This window comes from Schistocerca piceifrons, unplaced genomic scaffold (assembly GCF_021461385.2).
Source record: "Schistocerca piceifrons isolate TAMUIC-IGC-003096 unplaced genomic scaffold, iqSchPice1.1 HiC_scaffold_943, whole genome shotgun sequence".
NCBI classification, from domain to species: domain Eukaryota; kingdom Metazoa; phylum Arthropoda; class Insecta; order Orthoptera; family Acrididae; genus Schistocerca; species Schistocerca piceifrons.
This window is the reverse complement of record NW_025729216.1, coordinates 617501-622500: the sequence shown is the minus strand read 5'-3', so window position 1 is coordinate 622500 and position 5000 is coordinate 617501. Positions and strand designations below refer to the sequence as shown.

General features: G+C 54.4%; 1 non-coding gene across 1 annotated transcript in view; it reads right to left on the bottom strand.

Annotated features, from left to right (window-relative positions):
• Nucleotides 1-1184, bottom strand: part of LOC124772810 — a 1909-nt gene extending 725 nt beyond the window's left edge. The window contains exon 1 of the ribosomal RNA XR_007014270.1: nucleotides 1-1184. This exon is cut by the window's left edge and continues 725 nt beyond it. This is a non-coding gene — a ribosomal RNA (small subunit ribosomal RNA).
• Between the last annotated feature and the right edge of the window lie 3816 nt (nucleotides 1185-5000).

Sequence of the window (5000 nt, the reverse complement as noted above, 5' to 3'; positions counted from 1 at the left end):
TCCCGGAGGCTGCCCGCCGAGTCATCGGAGGAACTGCGGCGGATCGCTGGCTGGCATCGTTTATGGTTAGAACTAGGGCGGTATCTGATCGCCTTCGAACCTCTAACTTTCGTTCTTGATTAATGAAAACATACTTGGCAAATGCTTTCGCTTCTGTTCGTCTTGCGACGATCCAAGAATTTCACCTCTAACGTCGCAATACGAATGCCCCCGCCTGTCCCTATTAATCATTACCTCGGGTTCCGAAAACCAACAAAATAGAACCGAGGTCCTATTCCATTATTCCATGCACACAGTATTCAGGCGGGCTTGCCTGCTTTAAGCACTCTAATTTGTTCAAAGTAAACGTGCCGGCCCACCGAGACACTCAATAAAGAGCACCCTGGTAGGATTTCAACGGGGTCCGCCTCGGGACGCACGAGCACGCACGGGGCGGTCGCACGCCTTCAGCTCGCCCCACCGGCAGGACGTCCCACGATACATGCCAGTTAAACACCGACGGGCGGTGAACCAACAGCGTGGGACACAAATCCAACTACGAGCTTTTTAACCGCAACAACTTTAATATACGCTATTGGAGCTGGAATTACCGCGGCTGCTGGCACCAGACTTGCCCTCCAATAGATACTCGTTAAAGGATTTAAAGTGTACTCATTCCGATTACGGGGCCTCGGATGAGTCCCGTATCGTTATTTTTCGTCACTACCTCCCCGTGCCGGGAGTGGGTAATTTGCGCGCCTGCTGCCTTCCTTGGATGTGGTAGCCGTTTCTCAGGCTCCCTCTCCGGAATCGAACCCTGATTCCCCGTTACCCGTTACAACCATGGTAGGCGCAGAACCTACCATCGACAGTTGATAAGGCAGACATTTGAAAGATGCGTCGCCGGTACGAGGACCGTGCGATCAGCCCAAAGTTATTCAGAGTCACCAAGGCAAACGGACCGGACGAGCCGACCGATTGGTTTTGATCTAATAAAAGCGTCCCTTCCATCTCTGGTCGGGACTCTGTTTGCATGTATTAGCTCTAGAATTACCACAGTTATCCAAGTAACGTGGGTACGATCTAAGGAACCATAACTGATTTAATGAGCCATTCGCGGTTTCACCTTAATGCGGCTTGTACTGAGACATGCATGGCTTAATCTTTGAGACAAGCATATGACTACTGGCAGGATCAACCAGGGAGCTGCGTCAACTAGAGCTGAGCAGCCGGCCGCCCGGGAGTGTGTCCCGGGGGCCCGCGCGAACACGCAAGCGTCCGCTCAATCATTCTGCAAACAGGAGGAGGCTGAGCTCCCCTGCACAATACACCTCGAAACCCTCTCAGGTCCCGGCGGCGCGCAGCGCCGTCCCAAGTACTTGGTCGGGTTCGAGAGAGGCGCAATCGCCCGGAGTTAGGCGAGTAGACGCTTTCGGTGCGACCACCCGTGCTCCCAACTGAGCTTGCCGCTGCCGACAGAGGCCCGGGAGCGTGCTGTCGTGGCATTGCCGGCGGGAGACAACACGCGCCACCTACGGTGACCGGCAGCTCCAACGCCAGCGCCACAGAAGGACAAAAGCCCCACTTGGGTGCCGAAGCGAACTCTCCCAGCACAGCGCACGCGCCAACACATCCGCACAGCTGCGATACAAACCACCAGCGAGAACCGCTGGGGCGACCGAGCAGCAGACGGCGTCGCGGCGCCGAGCGCCGGGCGGCGGCGCATCCTCAACGCACACAGTCCTCAATCGGACCAGCACACTGAAGATGTCCACCGCGCTTCGCACCGGGCCCGCGAGGACCTACTTTGGCCGCACGGCGCCGCGCGCAGGGTGCGCCGGCGCGCAGCTGCGACGCCTGCCGCGTCCGTCGGCCGGCGCGCCTGCCACTGGCCGCCCCCACCAGCCGGCTGTAGCGCGTGCGCCCACGCACCGCGCGGCCAGCACGCCGGGAGGCGCCCCCTCACCGGCCGGGGACGGTCCCACCCAGCCACCGCCGCGTATCGCTTCACACCCAGATGCCGTTCAGTTTCGTCGGCATGGTGGGTATCGCTGGAACAACCGGTTAGTACCTCAACCTATCGTCGCCATCACCGATTCACCCCTAGCGAGAACAACCGCACCACAACAGGTTACCATTTCTTCATTTGCGTAACTTCACCAGAAAACGCAGGCGTCCATCGCCATTTGCAACTTCAACGATTATTGCATGCCTGTGTCAGGTGTCACGCCACACTACGTCTGCCCACATACACGCAACAAAATGTGCACGCCTAGACAATACGTGGAAGGTGGCCCCCGTACGTATGCGATGTCCATTGCTCGAACGACTGTCAACCGGCCTCTGTAGCATGTCGCAGATATGGAACGCGGTGCACCATGCCATCACGGTGTGTGAGGAGAGACGACTAGGTCCGAATACATCAACAGACAGCTCATGCTGATCGCCATCCACGGCGTCCGTTCCTCCCACACGTCTCTATGGCGTACCACACTGCAATCCAGCTCTCATAGGGAGACGACACGTAGCTGCGTGCACAATATTTGCACTGTATGGTCCGCCGTTTTTGGGCGCAGTCGTTGTACGGTCACACATGTGCCACGATGTATCATTCAGTACATAAGGACGAATGTGCAGTACAGATTGTGGTTCACGCGTACGACATCAGCGGACAGTTGACACAGGCCGCACCACAACGTAGCCTGCGTACGTCGCATGCGAAGGGCATTGAACATGCAAACTTGTCACCAACCAGCTTGCGAAGGCAGGGGGCAAGGTGGGGACGTGGGGACGTGGGGAGGGGTGGGGGGGGGGGGCGGCATGTACGTCCTGCTGCCATCCACATTACAGTGTACAGCAGGAGCATGTGGAAAGTCAGCAAGACTTGCAAGGTGTTTAACATGAAGCGATACACAGGGGAGCGGGCAGTGCGAGTAGCGAACTATATTGCGAGGGTTGCGGGTGGGCAACACTACACTAATTGAACGAGTCGTATAACAATTACAGAGCAGGTTTAGGCGACAACGTGGGTTACGTTAGCGGACAACGTGGGTTAGGTTAGGGGACAACATGGGTTAGGTTAGGGGACAACATGGGTTAGGTTAGGGGACAACATGGGTTAGGTTAAGGCACAACATGGGTTAGGTTAAGGCACAACATGGGTTAGGTTAGGGGACAACATGGGTTAGGTTAGGGGACAACATGGGTTAGGTTAGGGGACAACATGGGTTAGGTTAGGGGACAACATGGGTTAGGTTAGGGGACAACATGGGTTAGGTTAGGGGACAACATGGGTTAGGTTAGGGGACAACATGGGTTAGGTTAGGGGACAACATGGGTTAGGTTAGGGGACAACATGGGTTAGGTTAGGGGACAACATGGGTTAGGTTAGGGGACAACATGGGTTAGGTTAGGGGACAACATGGGTTAGGTTAGGGGACAACATGGGTTAGGTTAGGGTACAACATGGGTTAGGTTAAGGTACAACATGGGTTAGGTTAAGGTACAACATGGGTTAGGTTAAGGTACAACATAGGTTAGGTTAAGGTACAACATGGGTTAGGTTAAGGTACAACATGGGTTAGGTTAAGGTACAACATGGGTTAGGTTAAGGCACAACATGGGTTAGGTTAAGGCACAACATGGGTTAGGTTAAGGCACAACATGGGTTAGGTTAAGGCACAACATGGGTTAGGTTAAGGCACAACATGGGTTAGGTTAAGGCACAACATGGGTTAGGTTAAGGCACAACATGGGTTAGGTTAAGGCACAACATGGGTTAGGTTAAGGCACAACATGGGTTAGGTTAAGGCACAACATGGGTTAGGTTAAGGCACAACATGGGTTAGGTTAAGGCACAACATAGGTTAGGTTAAGGTACAACATAGGTTAGGTTAGGTTACACGTTGTTGTAAGGAAAGGTGTAGGGGGGGGGGGGGGCGGGGGCGGCACGTTCGTTGATAGTGATTATAGTAAGTGAATGCTTGTGACATGATGAGATTTGTCACGTCAGGATGCACCTTTGGCTTATTAGAGGCGGCGCTCCAATTCTATGCTTGTGTCAGACCTGTGTCTTTGACTCAGGTCATTGTTTGTGGGCTGTGACAGGAGGTACTATTGTGATGTTGGGTGCACCGTTGTATAGGACATGTGTGGGTATTGGTGCCTTATCTGCGCAATGGTGGATGTCGAAAGGGGGGGATATTCTATTTTCCGCATGGACCTCCTGGTCTGGTTGTGATAGTGTGGATTGTGTAATGTGGCGGAGAGGATGCACTGGATGTTGTTCCATGCTGGTGCTTACATATTGTATGTGCGCCCGTTAGAAGCAGAGAGTGGTGCGTGATGAGAGTGTCTGGCTGACGTGTGGTTCCCATTGTGGGCACACTCTTTCAGCATGTATACGGACAGTTGTATATATATTCTGTAATTTGATGGCTCTGCATTGATTACTAATCAGCGCCGTGTGTACGGGTAATCTGGTTCCAGTCCAAAATGTTCCATCTGTGTACATTAGTGACAAAGACTCCCCCCATGCAGTGGGGCTCGGTCTGTTATAACTCTTCCGCGTAATATATTTGCCCCACGTTTTTGCGACTGCGAGTGCGAGTGCGAGTGCGAGTGCAACGCGAATGGGGACCGACATGCTGATGGCTCGGTATCGGACGCCGTACAGTAAGCAACGCGATCGCGTCTCTCGCTCGTAAGTGGTACAGGTCGCGGCTCATGTATAGGGACAGCGGGAATGTCGCATATTGGAAATAACTCTTCATGAAACGCAAGTTATAGGGGTGGATTGCACTTTACGAGTGCGGGAAACGTCCGCCGTTCATCCGCTGGAGGTGCGCGTTTGGCGGTTGGGGTGGTCCACGAACGGGTGCGGGTGGAGTCATTGCCGGTCCACGGCTTCGTGCGGCAGAGCCACTGGAGAATGGGTGCTATGGTCGACAGAGGCTGCAGGCTTTGTGGGTGGCGTCGAAAGGCGGGCACTGTGGCGCCATCGCTGTCTTAGTCGGCTTGGC